At 47.0% G+C, this 5745-nt stretch overlaps 1 pseudogene; it reads right to left on the reverse strand.

The window, feature by feature from the left end:
* Nucleotides 1-1209: 1209 nt before the first annotated feature.
* On the reverse strand, nt 1210-1327 carry LOC145056285 (5S ribosomal RNA; annotated as a pseudogene).
* Nucleotides 1328-5745: the final 4418 nt, after the last annotated feature.

The raw sequence follows: 5745 nt of genomic DNA on the forward strand, positions 1-5745 counted from the left end.
CGCTCAAATGTGTGTAAACGATAAGAGAATATAACAAACCAAATTATATTTTTAAAACACCAATTTCTTGTGCTTTACTTGTATCCCCCCTTAAAACATTAAAAAGCTTGGAAAATAATAGGGGTATGAACTCACCTTATGTTGGAGATTCGATTGAAGATATGATATATGATGATAAGTTTCACGAGTGAAGTCCCGAAGCACAGACGAGTCCTAAATAACATATAATGATACATATAGGCATGAAGTTAGTGAATCTAACCACAAAGGTGTTTAGCAAACAACCTAGGATGAAAGAATAACTTACCAAAGGAGTGTTAGAAGCAAGTTAGGAGGCTGAAAGGGAGTTCACGGCTAGGCTTGATGTGTTCACGGCCGTGAAGGGTTCACGGCCCTTTAAGGTTTGAAGGGTTGACGTCCCTTATGAAGGGTTCATGGCCGTGAACTCAAGAACAAGGAATGCTTGATTTGATGAAAGGATGAATGCTTGATGCTCCACAATGAGTTCTAAGGAGGATTGAGTGATAGATGAAGAGAAACTTGGGTTTTCGCTTGATGTTTTTAGAGAGAGAGAGAGAGTGATGTTCTCGTCCAGAAAAGTAAAAATGAGGGTGGATACACGTATATATAGGTTGGGTTCATGATCGGTGGTGGGTTCCACCCAACCGTTCACGGTTCACGGCCGTGAAGGGTTTACGGTCGTGAACACGATTGTGGCCGTGAACACCTGTTTGCTCGAGACTTGGCTGATTTTTGAAGAAAAACTTGATTTTCGATGCCTGGAGATTTTCGGGTTGTCACATCATCCCCCCGAGAGAGGGAATTTCATCCTAAAATTCGGATTCCAAGTGGTTGGCTAAGGTTAAGGAAAAAAGGTGGGTACTTTGGTTCTATTTAATCATTGCGCTCTTCAATGAATTCAGATCCTCGCTTGTTGTTTCAGCGGATCTTCACTGTTGGATCTACTATTATGATCTGTGGAGAGTGTGTAGATTTGACTTGCTTGACTATGCTCATCGAACTGGTAGGATATCCATTTGTAGTCCTGAGCAGCTTTTGTCCTGAAGTTCATGGTAGGACTCATACCTGGTTCATCTATCATCGCCTTGTGTACACAAGTCGTATATAACTAAGACTGATAAGTCGATCGGATGGGTGACTTTGTGTAACATCCCCCTCTGGAACGTATCACAATATTGTCCGCTTTGGGCCACTCGACACGAGGACTTCCCAGGGGGTCACCCATCCTGGTACTACTCCCGCCCGAGCACGCTTAACTGCAGAGTTCTTATGGGATCTGCTGCCTTCACGGCTTTAAAACGCGTTGTGATAGGCAAGGTATCCACACCCCTTATAAGGAATGCTTAGTTCTCCTTCCCAGCCGATGTGGGATCATATCTAACCCACTTTCACCCCCCATTATAGGGTTCGACGTCCTCGTCGAACACATCGACCCGTGCCCTGGCTCTGATACCATTTGTAACATCCCCCTCTGGCACGTATCACAATATTGTCCGCTTTGGGCCACTCGGCACGAGGACTTCCTAGGGGGTCACCCATCCTGGTACTACTCCTTGTAACACCAAAATTTCCAAAAACAAAATTTTTATTTAAATAACCAATTTAATATTAGAAACACTTGTTTAAAATCGATTTCACATTCGAATTACAAAACATGGTTTCATTTCCATTGTAATAGAAGACCAGGATCCTCCAAACAAAACTCTTTCTTCAGTGTGTACAACCGAACCGTCGCCATCCCGCGTTACTGTAAGAACCTGAAACAACATAACATAACCAACGTAAGCACGAAGCTTAGTGAGTTCCCCAATATACCTTACGCACGTACGCCTTCCGGCCCGGATCTTTCGATCCATATAATATCGCCTTCCGGCCCGGATCTTTCGATCCACATAACCTTGCCTTCCGGCCCGGATCTTTCGATCCACATAACCTTGCCTTCCGGCCCGGATCTTTCGATCCACATAACCTTGCCTTCCGGCCCGGATCTTTCGATCCACATAACATTGCCTTCCGGCCCGGACCTTTCGGTCCACAAGATAATCGCCTTCCGGCCCATACACATGTATAACACATAATGCAAATACTCTAACACATAAAGCACGTATATCACATATCATACCTGACCTCCCTGTCACATAATACCTTGCCTTCCGGCCAACATAAACATGTATATCACGCGTAGCAGCTAACTTTCCTTTTATAGCATATAAACATAACACATAACATACTTGACCTTCCGGTCACACAATCAAACCCTTCCGGGTGAGGTATAGTGAGAAGACTCACCTCGTAGTACGCAGGCTATAACCTCTTCGAGCTACTCGCACACAATCCGCTAGTCCGCAGGTTCCCTATAGTACCACAGCCTTAGTTAATGATCTCATCAAACAAGGCAACTGACCCCTCTAAAATATATATACAGGTCAAAGGTCAATCTTGACTGGACTCGTCGAGTGCAAAGGGTAACTCGACGAGTATAAGCATCCTGACACCACTCGCCGAGTCTGAAGAACAACTCGACGACTTCCAATAGATCTTCAAGCTACTCGCCGAGTCCGAAGAACGACTCGGCGAGTTTCAGTGAATCTTCAAGCTACTCGCCGAGTCTGATCATCCGACTCGGCGAGTCCACGCCATGCAGTCAATCAACTGCCTCCTGTAATTCGCATGATTCCGTAATATATAGATATGGGACTTCCTGGACCTTTACACATACTATTGCTGGGATTTAAACACTTGCAACAACTCTATAATCTATCAAATCCTTAAATGGGTTTCCTAAACCCTAGATTCGTGAACAACACCAAAACTACAGAAATGATCCGAGGGTTACCTGGAAAACGTGATCCCTGCGTCCCCAACCTTCAGAGCTCAACTCCTTGATCCTCCTTTGATCACCATCTTGCCTCTCCTTGCCTAACAACCTCTTTAAGCTTCCACTAGCCTTCACCCTTGTTCCAGATGCCCACAGCCGTTTAGGTTATCTTCAATCAGCCAAAAGACGAGACATGACGGCCCTAAAGACATTATATACGATCCAGAATCGAAACGGCTAGGGTTTCAGCTTGAACAGCGTCGACTCGCCGAGTCCATACCTGGACTCGTCGAGTCCAGTCGCGAACCCGCGACCAACTCTGCGACCCTACTCGGCGAGTCAAGGCTCTAACTCGCCGAGTCCCTTCTTAAAACACCCCCAAATCATAATTATATCAATATTTGAAATTCCGGGCTGTTACAACTCTCCCCCACTAGAACTAGACTTCGCCCTCGAAGTCTCACTCTGAAAATAGCCCCGAATGCTGCTCCCACATACCACGTTCCAGATCACAGTTCATTTCCGATCCCCTCCGTTGCTGCCACTGAACTAACACCCGAGGTATCTCCTTATTCCTCAGAACCTTGATCTTCCGTTCTCTGGTGACCACTGGCTTCTCGGCATAATTCAAGCTTGCATCCACCTGAATACCCTCTAACGGAACCACTGCCGACTCATCGGCTATACACTTCCTCAGTTGCGACTCCTGAAATACCATGGATTTGTCTCAAATCCGTGGGCAACTACAACTGTTAGGCCACCCGGCCTACCCCCGCAATCACATGAAAAGGCCCAATGTACCAGGACCCCAACTTGCCCCACTTCTTGAATCGAATCACTCCTCTCCAAAGAGAGACCTTCAGGAGTACTAAGTCATCGACCTGAAACTCAAGCTCGAACCGGCGTCTGCCTACATAACTTCCCTTTTAACTCTAGACGATCACTAACTCTCTTTAACCTGCTGAGTGTGCTTTGCCAACTAAAGTACGAACTCTGAACTGCTCATCACCCTCTGTATTCGGAAATTACCCAAGATGCACCCTGCTCCCAATATCAACGATCACTCAACCCATAAGGGTTAGGAAACCCTGAACCACCGGATCCCCGATCCAAAGCCCACTTTGTCCATCCCAGACCAACTGAGAGATCCATTCTCACTCCCAGAGTAACTCTCACAAATTCTCCTCTTGCCATCATATACCCATGCTGAACTAGCCCCAACACTCGTAGGTTGGAAGACCCGATACACTGATGATATCCTCGAACATCTCCCAAGATGAACCCCTACATCCACCCTACACTCTGATTAGATTCATACTGAGAATTTAAAATTTTCTCTCTCCCTGCATTCCTTCTGAGCCTCAACAGACATTCCAACCGAATGGGTTCCTACTCCACTGCAGCGAACACAACGCTCAAAACCATACTCGAAATACTCCAACCAAAACTCTGCTCTGCAACTTTCACTTTCGTGAACTTGCACCCCCTTCGGAGTTATCTACCCTCCTCTTTTCCTTTTCCACGGAACTCTCTTGAACATAATGCCACTCCAACCGGTGCCACGGTGCTCGCCCCAAGCGACACCACCCTTTTTGCGTAACCGCTATTCACATACTCTGATTCTCATTGCAGGGGCTCCCAATCCCACGCACTCTCTCCACTCATCAAAATCACTGCCTCCGCCAAACAAGATCAACAACCCAGGGCCAGACCTTCCAATGTAATCACACTGCAACATACGTGATCCGCAAATCTCAAACTAATCCAGCAATACCAACAGAGTCTCCAGTATGACTGGACCGACTCTCATAACACATACTAGCCACTCGAGGCTATATCTCCGTGGGTCCGTACACCCAACTCCGCGAACCCTCAGGTTCTAACTCTGGGAACCTTCCGGTTCCAGCTCTAGAAACATGCACAACATAATCCCGTAGAATTAATGCAGTACAACCATCACGTACCTCAAACGTACCAATACTCTGATCGCAAAATTCCGTTTACTTACTCAAGCTCGACCCCAACCTCCTCTCAGGCCTCCACAATCGAATGCCCTAGGTCTGTATCTCGCCCTGCATATCCAACACTCGCTCTCGTCGGCCTATACTTTGCGCTGACAAACACTGCTGAATCCCGGCAGCTAAGCACCCTCACATACTCATCGATCTCCCGGAGAATTTTCTAATTCTCCCCCACTAAAGCACTGACTAACTGCCACCGATCGTCATTAACGACCTCTCAGAACAATCCTGCACAAAGAGAACATTTACCCACTGACTGCTTCCCACAAGCGTAAGCAACCCTCAGCAAAACACATCTCCTCCCTGATCAATCCGCTCATAAGAATCCGATCTTTCAATTTTCCACTCCACAACTACAGATGCTACCCGTCATTCAACCCAGTGCCGCACCTCCACTATCAACCCTCACGAACGATGACCAACGAAACTCCCAAGCAATAACCCATAACCAAACCCACAACCTGCCAAAGGTTGAATATCACATCAAAAACCGCACAAAGTTACCGGCACTGAAACACCAGACTATAACCATACCAAACCATCAGAGAACAACGAATGCCAAAACGAAACCTGAAGCACCAATCCATAACCATGCCAATCCCGCGAAACAACGACTACCGCATCGAAATCCACACTACCCGCACCAACAATACGCCACAAACAACGCAAGCTAATCAAGACATCAAGACAGCATCATACCCGCAGCTGCCTCCGGCACTGCTCCGTCTCCCTCTGCCGCAAGCCGATAAACACAACCCTGAGCCCTTGGGCTCTACTCCATCCTGTCCTCCTCCTGAACTCCTCAAGGTGGCCGGTGCTAGAGCCTGCACCGATCCTGCAAAAGCTGTGGACATTTGACCCTCAAATGTCCAACCTGCCGACACT

The sequence above is a fragment of the Lactuca serriola genome, chromosome 5, assembly GCF_051521515.1.
Source record: "Lactuca serriola cultivar US96UC23 chromosome 5, Lser_US96UC23_V15, whole genome shotgun sequence".
NCBI lineage: Eukaryota > Viridiplantae > Streptophyta > Magnoliopsida > Asterales > Asteraceae > Lactuca > Lactuca serriola.